This window comes from Protopterus annectens, chromosome 2.part0 (genome assembly GCF_019279795.1).
Source record: "Protopterus annectens isolate FY-2018-M chromosome 2.part0, PAN1.0, whole genome shotgun sequence".
Lineage (NCBI taxonomy): Eukaryota > Metazoa > Chordata > Ceratodontiformes > Protopteridae > Protopterus > Protopterus annectens.
In genome coordinates, this window is record NC_056728.1 from 261,252,898 (window position 1) to 261,269,927 (window position 17,030).

The following is a 17,030-nucleotide window of genomic DNA, read 5'->3' on the forward strand; positions in this document are numbered from 1 at the left end:
AGTCTTTTCTTAAAAACCAGCTGAAGTGGATAAGTTCCAAGAGAGATGAGAAGCAGATTCCACAGGAGTGACTCCTGATGATTAAATGATCGGCCACCAGAGGACTCCAGGTTGTATAATGGAACAGATAGAAAACCCTGCATGCTAGAGTATGGCAAGGTGTATACTTGGACATGAAGTCCCAGAAATAGTGTGGCCTAATAATATTAAGAGCTAGGTAATCCAAGACAAGGATTGTAGTAATCCACTGTTTGATTGGCAGGTGGTGCAAACTCTGCAAAATCAGAGTGATATAATGGCAGCAAAATCAGAGTGATATAATGGCAGCTAGAAACCCAAGTTAGTAAATGAGCTGAAGAGTTTTGTACCAGTTACAAGCAGGCAAGTTCAGAGTCTGGTAGACCTACATACAAAGCATTTTAGTAGTCAAGATGGGAAGAGTCCAAGGTATAAGAAGTTCTTTGGTAGGAAAATCTCAGGTTGTAATAAGGTGCTTGATCAGAATGATGTTTCACAAATGCAATACAGCTCATTTACTGCCAAAATGTGGTTCTTGATGTTTGTCTGTCATCATTAGTTATGCCAAGGTCACCTTGGACACAAATGAAAGTTTGTCTCCTAGTAAAAAATGTCTGGGGAAAAAGTTGGATGAGAGAAACTAAGTGTTACATTGACCATTGAGGCCACAGTCTAAGAGGTGTTACGTTTAAGCCTGTTACTGACCATTCCATTGTGGATGAGTTCCAGATCCTGAGTTAAATGACTTAAAAGTGGCCAGCCACAAACTCCTGAAGGAATGAGAGGTAGAGCTGTGTACCATCAGTATTGCAGTGTTTTTGCAAACCTCTCAACTGGATAACATCACCTAGTGGCAATGTGTAGGTGGTGAAGAAGAATGGGTCAATTGTGGAGCCCTAAGAAACCCCACAAACAAAAGGGGTAGGAGGAAGAAGTTAATCCCTGATGCCACCCTCTGATAGGAAGCAAACCATTATAGGACCACACCAGATATGCTATGTTCTAAATGGTCCAGTAGAATATCATGGTCCACCAATTCCAATGTCGATGAAATCATCTTTACCACTCAGTATTGGTACTGTGTGGTCTCTCACTACTAGTAGCTTGTTATAAAAAAAAAAAAAAAAAAAAAACTCTAGTAAGAGCTGTCTTGGTGATGTGTTTTGCTTTAAATCCAGACTAGTTACAGATGTTCCAGTTGCTCAAGTAAGACTTTAGTTGGTGGTAAACCACTCTGTCAAGAATATTACCAATAAAGGTAATGTACAAAGTAGGGCAATTTAATTATTGTGATTTGAATCCAAACCAGCTTTTTTAAGAACTGGGGAGACTAAAACTTCTTTACATGAGATGGAAATACCTCATTCTTAAGTGAGATGGCGACAGGTCAGGCAGCAAAGGACTGGGACATACTGTACACTGAGTGGCAGACATATTTGCTTGTGTGCTCAACTTGAGCTTTTTCCTGCTTGGTTCCCTTTCCCATTACAGTAAATAAACTTGCTAAGCTCTCTAGCCTCTGCCAGATGTATTTCAGTAGTGCTGCTTCTGTATTCCACAAGAACAAGAAATGTTGGTAGGCAGTCAGCTGTTGCATCCTTTGCCCTATGGAGTCATGAATTTCAGAAACTGGGGCTGCCCTCTGGGTTAGCTCAGACTGGGAAGATAGATTGTTTGTCTCTTGACCATTCAGATGGGTACTACTATGGTTTTTAACTACACAACTTTATTATTTGGTTAAAGCAGACGGTGTCATTTTCCAGTTTGTGCTCTGTCGCATCATCAGTTTTGTCATGTTAAAATGACCTGTATACCTTTAATTTTGTTACTATGTAATCGTAGGACAGTTTTCTTTAAACACTATATGCATTTTTACAGTTCTTTTTAAATGAAAATAAGTCCATCTGCTAGAGATGCAAGTTACATTTATTCCAAAACACATATATGTAGTTAGTCAGGAGCTTCTTACTATGGAATGTAACACTTCAAGAAAGTGGAGTTACCGTGTTGTTCTGCTTATGTACTTACTGCTGGCTAAATTTTGGTCAAGCTCAGCTTGTGCTGCTGTTGTACATTAAATAACTTAATTTCAGTAAACTGAAACATAGCTGTCATCTAACTCTCATTTTGTAGAGCATCACTGATCGTCCTTCATGTTTTAACCGTGTCCCCTCATAAAATTTTGCAGTCCTCAACTGATTTACCAGAAAATCGGTCAGTAATACCAGCATTTTATACTTAATATGTGTCAGAAAATGAATGATGATGCAGATTTTTTTTTTATTTTAGTAACTTTCCAATTGAATAAAAGTAACATTTAAAATGTGCGTGCTTTTGGGTCTTTTTTCCTTTTGACCCTGATTCTTAAGGAAAGAAAATTTAGAGTTGTGAACTGAATATGCATTAGTTCATTTTTTTTGCTGTTTTGCTTGTATTTTGCCACAAGATGGAGCTGCTTGAAGTAAAATAAAACAGTACAGGCTGTGCAGCTGGAAAAGTGTTGCTCTCATGACCCCTTGTAGTCTGTAATTCTGACGAGAATGTCTAGATTTTTCTTTATCATTATCCTTTGGTACAGCTATTAAAGTGTTTTTCATTGGTGGTATTGAGAGCATTCAAGGGTATCATTTGAGTTTCTTTACATTAAACTATTAGTTAGGATCACAGAGTTTTGCGTTGACAAGTTTAGCACCTTGGACTGGATCCTAAGAGTTGGGTCATCTTTTTGTTCCATTGTGCATCCCTCTTTCTGTTCCATAACTAGGGAATTAAGCTTCTTGATTTCTGAGTCAGATTTGTAGACCTATTTCAAAAATGAAAACTCATGCCTGGTGTTTTTGATGATGATCTGGCAGAATGTTATAGTCTTGCAATTGCTACTGACTTGTTTTGAACAGGAACCATGATGGTGTTATACGAACAAAATATACTTGCCACCTTCTTACAAGCTGTGAAAGTGAAGTTAGTTGCAGAGTTTTATGCCTTTATAGTTAGAATTAAGTTATACTGTATGTAGTAAAGAACTACATACTGCTGTTTTTTTTTCTGGAATCTCTCTCTCTATCTCTCTCGTGTATGTGACTTGCAATCACACATCAAAAGCCGGAATACCAGATATTTTCTATTATTTTTAATGTATTGCAAGCCATGGATTTGTTTCTGTTTTTTTTGGGCTAGTATCAGCCCTCTTTTTTTTCCATATGACTTATTTTAAAATTGTGATTACAATAAGCAGACACAGCAAACAGGCTATATGTAACAAATGAACAATACAATAAAAACTTGGCATTCATAAATCCTGTAAATGAAAAAAATATGTTTAGTACATACCGGAGTTTCACTCAAGGACAGATGCACAACCCGTAGTAAACATTGCTTAGTTAATGAGACAAGAGAGAAGGTGTAAGCAGCAACATCTTTTACTAAACAGCAAATGGTTTTGTTGAGAGAGGCCAAATGGGCTAATGTAGTTCTTTTTAATCTGTTGTACATGTAAGAATTTGGAAACTTTCTCCAACATTTTATAAGATTAGAAAAACAAAGAAAGAGCACTAATGTTGAGAGTCCTCAGATAAAATTTATTGCAAATAAGGTTTAGTGCTTTCGTCAATACCAGTTGACTTTATCAGGTTTTATTTTATAAGAGATTAGACTTATTTTTATTAGTGTGTGCTAATGATTTTTCAATCAATTAAGCATAATCAGCCATTTTACCTGCCATTCCACTGGACTTCATAGGTAGGTACTAGGCTATTGGCACTAGGGCCTATACAAGCCTAGCCAAAATGGTACCCTGGCTTTCGCCACCCAAGAAAATTGTTTTCCTGTGCCCCTGTCAAGCAGAACCACAGAATTGATCCCCAGAGTGAATTTCTTATTACCCATCCAATCATCAAGATTTTTCTTGAAGAGTGCTAATGAGGGGCTCTGTTTGAAATAGATAGGTAGTCTGTTCCAGATTATGGGAAGTCACTGGGACAATAATCTATCCCTCCAGCATGTTCTGTTTATTGTGATGACAAGATTTAGGTCCCTAGAGCGTGTAGCTCCGAGGGATTGGGATTTCTTTAAGTGGATCATGTCCAACAGCTCTGGGTTTGACATAGCTTTGTATGTTAGGCAGAGATTGCCTCTGAGTAGGCGATATGCGATGGAGTAAAGCTGGAGTTTTGTGAGTCGGTCTGCGTAGGGCATCTGTTTGAGGCCAGTAATCCTCTTTGTGAGGTATTTCTGCGGCCTTTCCAGTGGCTGTAGATGTCTTGTGAGGTACATACCAAAAGGGGCGTTGTACTCTATAATGGGTCTAATGAGTGATGAGTAGAGGGCAACAATGACCTCTTTTTTTCTGGATGAGAAACCTTTTGTGATGAGGTGTGCCACATAGAAGGATTTCCTGACCACTGTGGCGATGTGATTATCAAAGGAGAGACTACTATCCACCTGTGTCCCAAGATCTCTTATCACACTTTCGGTGTTAAGTAGACTACCGCCTATGTGGTAGTTCATGGGTACAGAGTTTTTACCAAAGGGGATGACCGTGCACTTCTTGGCATTGAGCTTGAGACCATGTTTTTTTTTTGACACCAGGCATCTGTCTCAGTGAGGCCCTTTTGTAGGATGTCCACATCGTTAGGAGTTTCGATTATGGCTCCTAGTTTGCAGTCATCTGCGAATTTAGTTAGCCAAAGACATTCTGTGTTAGCCTGTACTTCAGAGAAGTAGATACCAAACAGGAGAGGACCCAGGACTGAACCCTGTGGTACTCCACTTGTCACTGGTCTGAAGTCTGATTTGGAGTCTGCTATTTTCACAGTGTGGGTTCTGTCAGTAAGCCAGTTGGTAACCCATCTTGTGACAGAGGGATTTATACCTAGTTTAGTGAGTTTATCTATAATTCAAGAGTGGGGGATGGTGTCAAAAGCCTTGGCGAGATCTAGATAGGCTGTGTGAACCACCTTACCCTCATCTATGGCTTTGGTGACTGCTTTAAAGAAGTCTATCAGGTTTAAGAGACATGATCTGCCTTTTACAAACCCGAACTGTGTGGGGTCCAGAGTTTGGAGAACTCCAACGTCTTTGTTTATGAGTTCCATGATGATACGTTCCATGGCTTGCAGACCAGGCTCGTCAGGCTAATGGGGCGGTAGTTCCCGGGGTCTGTAGTGGCCCCCCCTTTGTGGAGGGGGATAACTATCACAGTGCACCATTCTATGGGCACAAAGCCTGAGGTGAGGCTGTGATTGAACATGGTACTTAGATGGGGTGCCAGTTCATTCTGTAGTTCGTGTAGAAGGCAGCCTGGGATGTTGTCTGGTCCCATGGATGCTGTGTTCTTGGCTTTGGAGAGTGAGGTTTTTACCTGTGCAGTTGTGATTACAGGAACTTTGCATTCTTCCGGTATAAAGATGGGCCCTTTAGGGGGTGAGAGGGGGGCAAAGTTAGCACTGAACCTATCTGCCAGGATGTTGGCCGTATCAGCTGGTTCTGTATATTTAGTGTCATTGTGCTGTAACTCAGAGCAGATCTGAGTGTTGCCATTGAGATTCTTGACATAGCTATAGAATGCTTTGTGGTTGTCTTTAGAATCAGTGGCGATTTTATTTTCATAACTAGCTGTGGAGGATTTTATGAGGGATCTCAGCTTCTTACTGACTTGCCAGATTGCCCCTCTGTTTAGTTAGATCTTTGACGGCAGCATGATTTGCAGGGCTTGTATGTCATTAGCCCACAAACTGGTTTGATAACTCAGCTGAATGTTTCACACCCTCATTCCCCCATCTGTACGTTTTTATAGGAGGATGGCCCAGCAGCTGGGTGAGAGGTGCCATGACTATTATAGTCAAAATGGGGAATGGAGGGTTTTCCTTTTGTATTTTCTGTTATGACTTGCCAGTGTGCAGAGTATGGTTCTTGAAGTAAATGAATTCCATCACATGTTATCACTTAACTGGAGATTTTTTTCCAATTAGCCCACTGGACATCTGGGCTTTTCCAGAAAGGTTGACTAACAGTGATAAAACCCTCCTTCATCCCCTGGTCATGGAGAGAGGAGAGTTGTGTTTTGGCTGCTCGTTGCTTGCCAAACTAGACTTTGACATCCAAGCTACTGGTTGAATCCAGATAACATTTTGTATTGGCAGACGCATTGTTCATGGAACATGTAGTTTTTTAAGGTATCTTTATCATGTATCTTAAATGAAGGTAGAAGATTCGGGTATGTGCTAACTTCAAAGTCTGCTACTGTACTAACTTTGTGGCTGCTGGCATTTAGTTTTGCTGAAGATGAGTGAATTTGGCAGTTACTGTCAAGTAGGCAGCCAGGCATTGTACTCTGCTAAATATTTTTTTTTTTTTTTTTTTTTTTTTTTTTTTTTTTGAGTATTACTTCAAATCATTATGGTGTTTTCAGGCCAACTTTCTAAATGAATACCACCAACAGCAGGTATATTGCTTGCTTGATTTGCAGAGAGGATAGCTAGTCTAATTTTAATAGTTTCAGAGGGAACAGCTGAAAAATACATTTATTAAGTGCTTAGGGAGGGGACAGCTTTTTCAGATATATGACCATTGCTTTACAAACCATGTGTCTTGGGGCAACAGTGAGTTTCTGAGAAGGGAATTCTCTGGCTGCATCCTTGGTCAGTATGTTTAAAGCTGTGGGGTTTGGGAGGTACAAAGGGTGGTGGTGGGGCTTAATGTTCATCGTGCATACAGCTGCAGTCATAACAGATGGGTTTTCCTGCCGTCAGGTGGGTCCTCGGTCTGCCGAATTCCAAAGTCTAGGTCCGGCGTCGGATGTCGTCGCTTCTTCCCTGACGTCAGTGCGACAGGGGTATAAAGAACCAGCCCACGCCATTTTCTTCAGTCTTTCTTGCCGCGCGGTGCCCGAAGCAGAAGCAGTTCGCAAGTGCCGGTCGGCCAGCTCCTGAGATTACGAATATTTTTCAACCGAAGTCTTCTTGAAAGCTAAGTACCCCGTTGGGGAAACTTTTCTTGCCTCAGACCGATGTCAGACAAATTTAATAATTGCATTTCATGTGGGAAGCAAATACCGCATAAGGATTTCCATTCCCTCTGCATTCCTTGCTTAGGCTCAGACCACGACGTCTCGGCCTGTTGTTTTTGTGCTACATTCAACAGACGCACTATTAAGCGTCGGGCGGAGTTCGCCCAACACTATTTTGGCAAAAAGTTTAATTACATTATGTCGTTGGATACTCCAACTCCAGTTTTGAGTAAAAGACGCAAAGATAAGGACCGACATACGAGGTCCGCGACTTCTACCGACACCACGCTAAAGCTGACTACAGGTGCTCCGGTTCTCAGCGAGGCGCCTACGCAGCCGCTGACTACCGATGACACTTCATTAGCGGTGTCTTCTGTGCCCGAGGTCGCAGGCTCTTCGGCCCACACTCCGACTACAGATACCGAAGCCACTCTTGGCGGGGAAACTCAGAGTTTAGACAGGCCTGCCACCTCTCAAGGTGTCTTCAGGCCTTCTTCTTCTTTTTCCATTAAGGTTTTCACTAAATCTAAAGCAGCCATGCATACTAAAAGACAAGCTCCACAGGGACCCTCTCAAGGCCCCATGCCTAAAAAGCAGATGCTCAAAATGGCTGAGGATTTGATTACTCTTATCAGGGGTTCTCAACCCCCCTCGGACAAAAGGCCCAGAGTGGAGGAAGAATACCCTTCCTCGGACCAGGCCTCCATTACTTCAGAACATTCTGAAGACCAGGAACAATCATACTCCCCTTTTGAAGATTCTGATGCAGAGGAGTCCATTCCCTCTGTCTCTCTCCCTGAGGACTACTCTTTTGGGGAAACCTTGCATACCTTGAGGGAACACTTCCACTGGGAAAGCCAAGATTACTCAGACTCCAAGAAAAGGCTCAGGGATTTCCTCTTGCTCCCTCAGCACAGGCCTCTGGCTATCCCTCCTGTCTTAGACATACTAGATGATGTGTATTCAGAGGCCAGCCTTAACCCAGATTCTTTACCTCCAGCTCCAGTCAAGCCTGACAGGTATAACCGGGTTCCTGATTCACACCAATTTCTATACAAAAGCCATGCGGCTGACTCAGAAACTATTTTACAGGGTCCCAAGGGAATTAAGGCCTCCACTGCCAAAAATCCATTACCTTCAGAGAGAGATTCCAGAGCTTTAGAAAGGTGGTGGAAAAAGGTATACACCTCGGCCACCTTAACCATGAGGGCATTAAACTGTCAGTTCCATATGTTAAAGTATCAACAGTTTTTATTATCTCAGTGGAAAAGCAAAATGTCACAACCTGAACAACCAGACTTGAAAGAGTTGCAGGATTTGTTGCATAGTGCAGAGCAAGTGGGTAAACATACCTTGCAATGTGGTTTTGATGCTTTAGAGGCCTCATGTAGAGCTGCTGTTACAGGATCAGTCATACGTAGACATGCTTGGCTCAAAGAGCAAACCTTACCAGATCATGTCAAAGCTAAATTACTAGATGCACCTCTTCAAAAAGATGTATTGTTTGGTGTTAAAGCTGAGGAGGTATTAAAGAAAATGGAGGAAAAGGCAAAATCAATGCAAACAGTGAAAGATTTCCTACAGGTACAACCTCCACGTTTCAGTAGAAATTGGCCTTCAAAAAATTGGTCCTTTCCAGCCACGGACAGACCTCAAAGAGGTAGATACAGGCGCCCGAGGGGTAGAGGGCAATCTCAAGGATCATTTAGAGGCAGACAATGGCAAGCACCTACACCAAGAGGTGGTGAGGATAGTTCACAGCCATTCAGAAAGCAGAACCAATGACTTTCCCCTTTGCCAAGCAAGGCTCAATTGGCAGCACCTTTAGGCGGAAAACTGGCATTATTTTCGAAAAATTGACATATTGTCACAAAAGACAAATAAATCCTGGACATTATAGACAGAGGCTACAGATTCCACTTTCACACCCTTCCAAAAATGAGAGGCATGCCAAACCTGCCACACAATCAGAGGGCAGAGGCACAAAAACACATTTCAGATCTCATGGACATGAAAGCTATTCAAGAGGTACCTGCACAAGAACAGGGTCAAGGTTTTTATTCCAGACTATTCCTGGTACCAAGGAAGGGCAAAGATTGGAGACCTGTTTTGGACCTATCCATCCTAAACACATATTTACTCGTACCAAAATTCAAGATGCTCACATTACAGCAGCTTCTTCCCATGCTGGGCAAGGAGTGTTGGCTGGTAACATTGGACCTCAAGGAGGCATACCTGCATGTCCCAATCAGACAAGATTGCAGAAGATACCTCAGATTTCTTGCAGGTTCAACCCATTATCAATTCTCTGCATTGCCCTTTGGCTTATCTACTGCGCCCAGAGTGTTCACGAAATGCCTGGCATCAGTAATTGCCTTCTGCAGACTTCAAGGGATACAGATATACCCATATTTGGACGACTGCCTGATCCAAGCGGACAGCAAACACATACTTATGAAACACCTGGCGTTTGTAATAATGTTGTTGAATTCTCTGGGATACACAGTCAACAAAAAGAAATCGAGACTAATACCCTCTTAAACAACAATTTTCCTGGGTGCCAGCTTGAATATAAACACCCAGATGGCCTACCTCACGCCAGAGAAACAAGGGCAACTAACTCAATACTTCAGAAAACTGGCAACCTTCACCAGGCTGACTGCAAGGAAAATCCTGCAGGCTCTGGGATTCATGGCATCTTGCATCCTGCTAATCCCCATGTGCAAAGCTGCATATGAGGAAACTTCAATGGTACCTAAAAAACTTATGGTCTCAACACAGCCACAGTTTGGAAACAATTATACCACTGATTCCATGTCTTCAAAAGGAATTTCTGTGGTGGGCTCAAGCATGCCAAAGAAACATAGGTCTCCCATTCTGCAAGCCTCAAGCAAATCAAGTCATCACAACAGACGCCTCGGACTACGCCTGGGGGGCGCACATGACAGATCGGTGCATTCAGGGCAAATGGTCCCAAAAAGAAAAGCACCTACACATCAATCAAAAGGAAATGCTAGCAGTAATAAATGCTATTATGGCTTTCAAAGACCTACTGCATCCAGGCCAGCTGTTGATAAGGACAGACAACACCACAGTGATGTGGTACATAAACAAACAGGGAGGAACCCATTCATATCCCCTATGCAGGCTAGCCATGTCTCTTTGGAACATGGCTCTGGAATTACAAATCCAACTTCAAGCACAGTTCCTGCCAGGCAAGGAAAACACTCTGGCAGACAACCTAAGCAGAAATATGACAGATCCACATGAATGGAAGTTGCATCCTCAAATTTTTACAAAGATAATTCAAGCATGGGGAAGGCCAGACATAGATCTCTTTGCCACCCACAGAAATTACCAATTGACAAAATTCTGCTCAAGGACCTTTCATCCATAGGCCTGGAAAGTGGACACACTCTCTTTCAGTTGGACAACAATGACAGTTTATGCCTTTCCACCTCTTCCTCTGCTGCCCAAAGTTCTATTAAAAGCCAGAGCAGACAGACCAAAGATGATTCTCATTGCTCCAGACTGGCCAAAACAACACTGGTACCCACTCCTGAGGAGCCTGACGCATTCCCCACCGTGGATCCTGCCTCTAATGCCTCTTCTACTGACTCAACACAACTTCACAACTCTTCACAGTCAGCTGAAAACACTCAATCTAGCCGCATGGAGGATTCCTTAAATTCACAACAGACCCTACTCTCCAAGGAGGTGCAGGATGTCATTTCGGAGGCCAGAAGGCCTTCTACTAGAAAAGCCTATTCCGCAAAATGGAAACGGTTTTGTGCCTGGAATCAGAAAAAGGGTCAGAATCCTGGAATACTGAATCTACCTCAAATATTACAGTACCTAGCTGAGATGCTAAGCAATGGACTTTCATTCTCCTCCATCAAAATCCACGCCTCAGCCATTTCTGCAGAATACAACACTGATCCTCCTTTATTCTCTCACCCTCTCTTAAGACAGTTCCTCAGAGGGGCTAAGAATATAAAAAACCCAAGGAAGCAACCAGTACCTGCTTGGGACCTCAGTTTCATTCTAGAAAAACTGACCCTGCCTCCTTTTGAGCCTGCTGCTTCAACAGAACTGCAATATTTGTCATGGAAAACAGCCTTCCTTCTGGCTATCACCTCAGCACGCAGGGTTTCGGAACTACAAGCCCTCATGGCTGTGCAGCCTTTCATCATTTTCCATCAGGACAGAGTTTCCTTACGAACCAACCCTTCTTTTATGCCAAAGGTAGTATCCAGGGTAGCCTTGAATCAGGCTATCCACTTACCTACCTTTTACCCTAATCCACAAAACAAAGGGGAGAGACTTCTACATTCCTTGGACATTCACAGACAGCTTCGTTATTATTTGGACAGAACAAAGCCTTTCAGAAAATCAGAGCAACTCTTTGTGTCCTATGCTACAGGTGCTCAAGGGAAGCCTATTTCCAAACAGACCATCTCAAAATGGATAGCCCACTGCATACACTTTTGTTACTCTTTTCATGGTAAGACTTTACCTACAGGCATCAGATCTCACTCCACAAGGGCCACAGCTACCTCTACAGCTTTCCTCAGGGGGGCTCCTACCAAAGATATTTTGGAAGCAGCCACTTGGAGTTCTGTACATACTTTCTCCAAGCACTATCACCTACCATTATACTCCAAATCTAGAGCGGGCTTTGCCACTGCAGTCTTGCAAGGCATCCTGGCTCCTCCTAGTTCCTCTTAGTGCCTACCACCTCTTTTTTAGCTTTGGGATTCTACCCATCTGTTATGACTGCAGCTGTATGCACGATAAACATAGTACAGTTTTGTACCTACCATAAATGTAGATGCTAATACAGCTGCAGTCCAGGTTTCCCTCCCTCCTTCCCCTCTTGGGACAGGCCTAATGGCTAACACCTCCTCATACAACCTGATTGGGGTATTCTTTTATGGTGTATTTGCTTGCAAGTACTGTTTTTTGATTATATTGCATTGCATTATTACATAAATTTATGTTTTGCCTTCCTTCTGGGGGCACCTGACATCTGGGGCAAGAAAAACTGAAGAAAATGGCGTCGGCTGGTTCTTTTATACCCCTGTCACACTGACGTCAGGGAAGAAGCGATGACATCTGACGCCGGACCTAGACTTTGGAATTCGGCCGACCGAGGACCCGCCTGACGGCAGGAAAACCCATCTGTTATGACTGCAGCTGTATTAGCACTCGAACATCTACATTTATGGTAGGTACAAAACTGTACTTTCCCTGCTTGCTTGTTCTTTTTTAATAACATTGATTTTATTGCAACATGAGTTGTTTTTCCCCCACTGTTACTTGACACGGTTTTGTGCACTTGATATACTGTCAAGAATCCACTGGGGACAGCATACATGGGGTGTTTTTTAGTACTAAGAGTTTCTCCTAATACATTTAATGTCATAATCTTCACAAGTATATACAAATGGGTTGGTTACCTGGTACTGCTGGTGTTACTAACTTTTACTGGCAACAGGGAGAGTGCCACCCTCCTTTCCTTGAGAAGGAAGAGAGCAGCTTGAGAGTAATCACTCCCTGCCTGATTAATTTCCATGTGGTGAAAACCTTGATCATGTTTTGTGCTTGGAATCACTGCTGATGCTATTTCTGTTTGTGTGTCTATAGTGATTCACTCATTGTGGGCTTTTCTCTTTTCTCTGTGGTTGTGCAAAACTAGTTTATATATAAGGGAGCTTTTGGGTGCAATGGTACTTTTTGTTTTGTTTCAGTAGTTTGAAGCTTTGACTAGTTTTTTAGATTCAGAGAAGTCAGACACAACATGATTTAGATAAATTATATAAAATGCATATATATATATATATATATGCTTATTTCTGTATGTATGTTTGTGTGTATATCTATGATTATGTGTATATGTTTGCCATCATCATCAGCCCCCTTTTTCCCATTTTCTACCCGGGGTCAGGATATCATGCTGTCAACTGTATCTCGATTCAGTGCCACACTCCTGACTTCTTCAGTACTTAATGCCTGACTGTCGCAGATCATTCACACACTCCATTTCTGGACATCTTGATTTTTCTCTTACCTTCTTCCTGTCTGTCCCAAATCTTCTTCACCAAATTGTCTTCTCCTTTTCTGCACAGGTATCTGAACCACCATAATCTGTTCTCTTTGATCTTCTCTGCAATTGGAGCTACTTTGGCTTCTGCTCTTACATCCTCATTTCTTCATCTGCCCCACAGTGTGCATCCTACCATCCTTCTCAGGCATTTCATTTCCATCACCTCTAACTTCCTCATCTGCTGTGCCTTTACTGACCAGGTTTCTGTACCATACAGTAGTACTGGTTACACCAGTGTTTTGTACACTTTACTCTTTAGCTTCTTTGGCATTCTTCTGTCATACATTACACCTGAGACTCTATGCCATTTGGCTGCAGCCCCTCTGATTCTAGCTTTGACCTCTTCATTCAGACTTCCCTTCTCCTCAGGCACTCCTCCCAGATTCTTGAAGCTATTTAGCTGTTCCACTATCTTCCCTTCTATCCCAATTCCCAGTTCCTTCTGGTTTCCCCAGTTTGCTGCCATTACCATTGTCTTATCTGTGCTTAGTTTCATCCCACGTGCCTACAGTGTTGTACTCCATTCCCCCTATCCTTTGCTGAAGTTCTTGCTCAGAGTTTGCCTATAATGCCACATCGTCTGCATACAGTAGCTTTTTTGATCTGTCCCCTCGTGACCTGTTTGCTAATGTAGTCCATCACCAGTATGAACAGCAGTGGACTCGGAGCTGAACCCTGGTGCACACCTACACCCATTGGGAATCCCTCTGTGAGTCTGAACACTGTTCGTACTTGAGTCATTGGGTCCTTGTACATAGCTTGCACTATTTCTACCAATGTTTTTGAGACTTCGAACCAACACAGTACTGCTCAAATCAGCTTTCTTGGACCTTGTCATATGCTTTCTCCAAGTTGAAGAATGCCCACTTGGACACTTTATTCATCTCTAGCTTCTTTTCAACTATCTGTCTCACTGCAAACATTGGGTAGGTTGTGCTACATCCTGATCTGAATCCGAATTGCTCATCTACCATCTTGCATTCTACTACTATGCATATACGTTCATCAGTCACCCTGTCCAGAACTTTCATGCAGTGTGACAGGAGTTTGATGCCTCTGTATTGCCCACAGTTGTGGATGTCCCTTTTGTTCTTGTTTACTGGCATAAGTATGCTTGTTCTCCAGTCATCTGGGGTACACCCTTCTCTCCACACTGCTATGAGTACCCTTGGGAGTCGTTTCTTCCCTATCTCACCCAGCAGCATCTTTATCATATCTGCCATGACCTCACCTGAGCCTTCTGCTTTCCCTCACTTCATTTTCTTTTGTGGTATTCTTACTTCTTCTAGGGTGGGCTCCTTCTTCTCTCATTGTAGGCTGTTTTGGGGGTAGTACCACTTCTGTGGGGTTTTCTTCATCCAGAAGCTGCTGGAAATACTCCTTCCATCTGCCTTTGATGTCCTGTAGACTGGTAAGCAGGTTGTTGCTGGCATCTCTTATGAAAGGTGTCTGACTATCTTCCTTATCTTTCTGTCTTTGCCTTGCAACCTGATATAGTTTCTTTGTGCCACCTACTGAGTCACTTTCCAGAAACAGGTAGAGTGCCTCTGATGACCTGTTCTTTGCTACTGCAACTCATTTCTTAGCTTCTTTGTTAACCAACCAGTAATCCTTCCTAGCCTGGTCAGTGTTTTCTATCTCCCACTTTTTCCTATACTTCTTCTTTCGTTTGATGACTTCCTCGACTTCTGCATTCCACCACCAGCTTTCCTTATATACCTTATTTCCATACCTGGCTTGGCCACATCTGTTCTTTAGTCCTCACACATGCTGTTTTGAGGTGCTGCCATTCTGCAACTCCATCTATTTCCACATCTTCTGAGGTGCTAGAGCCCTGAGTAACTATTTGAACTCTTGTGCTTTCTCTCCAGTCAGCTTCCAGGTCTTCAGCCTATATTGTCCTTAGAGCCTTCTCTGACCACTGCTTACAGCTGATTGTGGCAACCAGTGGTTTATGCTGTGGGCTGACTGTTTCACTGGGGATGACTTTGCAATCGTTGATTCTACCCTGTGCCCTTTCCTTATTAGAATGTGTGTGTGTGTGTGTGTGTGTGTGTGTGTGTGTGTGTGTGTGTGTGTGTGTGTGTGTGTATGTATGTGTATATACACAGATATATATGTATGTATGTTTATTTTATTTATATATATATATATATATATATATATATATATATGTATGTGTGTTCTATATAAAATCTATCTATCTATAAATATATGGTTTACTATCAAAATATCATAAAACAATTGCATTCCTGCTCATAAACACGAACAGAATGCTCAAATTGAAAATAGTGTGCTCACAACATCAACTCCCATTACCTGACAAGTACAGAATCTGTTAATGTCGAACAGAATACATTACAGTGCATAAATTCAGTGCATCTTCACAGGGGGCAAGACCGTCTGCACCCCCCAGGATTGTACTACAAATGAGGAAAGGGATGAATGTCCCAATCCACACTGTACCATAATCATGAATGTCCCAATCCACACTGTACCATAATCTTTAGCCCTTAGATCGACTTCATATCAGCGAATGCACAGTACCATTCACTGATATGAATTACTGACTGTCGGCATCGTGACAGTTGACCATCTGCCATCCAATGTCATGCTTGCAGAGCATCTGCATTTGGAATTTTGATAGGGATTTTGATAGTAAACCTAAACATAGTGTATGTATATATAATAATGTGTGTATGTGTGTGTGTGTGTGTGTGTGTGTGTGTGTGTGTATATATATATATATATATATATATATATATATATATATATATATATATATATAGTTTCATTTCATTATCTCGAATTGCTGAAATCTCGAATTTCAGCATTTTGAAACTACGGAGCCGAACCATTCACAGTCCCGAAACCCACAATCACGAACATACATGCACCATACACCACACACACACCATTCTACCCACAGCACACAAACCACACAACCCTACACTACATGTAAGCAGGAGGGCAAGCCCCCCTGCACCCACCCACTTATATATACCAACTCTGAGATCGCACATAACAGGAAAAAAAAAAAAATCACACCATGGCATTCTACACTCACTCGCACAGTAATACACATCACACATACACAAACACCAACAAATCCAACACTCATACTCATACTTACACCTCTCTACCCTTACACACACATACAATGTACAAAAACACACACATACACTCACTCACCTTCAGTTCCAGACACCATGCCAGCCAACCACTTCAGGTAACGTACCGGAAATGTGTGCAGATTCGAGATATTCGAATTCGCTCTTATGCACTTTCAGCATTCTGCATTTTCAGCTTCATGGTCTCAGAATGTTGAAATTTAAGATTTCAGCATTTCAAGATTATGAAGTGAAACTATGTATATATATATATTACTATCAAAATCATGAATGACAGAACAAATTCTGTTCATTCTTGCAAATCACAACACCGATAACTGCAGAGAGAGAAAGCCAGTATGTTGACTTTAATGCCTAGTATTAGAATTTGGCATTATTCAACATATTCCTTCCCCTGTACCTTTGAGCATAGAACAGAAGTTACAGTTTACAGCAGTACGTACGTACTGCACAACACTGAAGTGTCCATTTTTGCAGGGGGGCAAGCCCTCCTGCACCCCACCGTGGGGGGCTGTGAGCACCACATCCCCTGTAGATTATGTATTCCAACTCCAAGATTGCACTACATTGGGGAAAAGGGTAAATTTCCCGATCCGCACTGTACTGTGATCCCTAGTCCTAAGGTTGATCACATATGTGCAAATGCATAGTGCATTCGCTGAACCGGAGACTCAGACATGTAGGTTCGGCAACATGGGAGTCAGCCAACTATTATTAGACATTCTGTGTTTGCCGAACCTATGCTCATTATAAAGTGTGTGTGTGTGTG

The 17,030-nt window shown here is 42.2% G+C and overlaps 1 protein-coding gene across 4 annotated transcripts in view; it reads left to right on the forward strand.

Annotated features, from left to right (window-relative positions):
• SRFBP1 (serum response factor binding protein 1) overlaps positions 1 to 17,030 on the forward strand; it is a 1,736,845-nt gene that overhangs the window by 70,395 nt on the left and 1,649,420 nt on the right. The gene's annotated exons all lie outside the window — the stretch shown is intronic.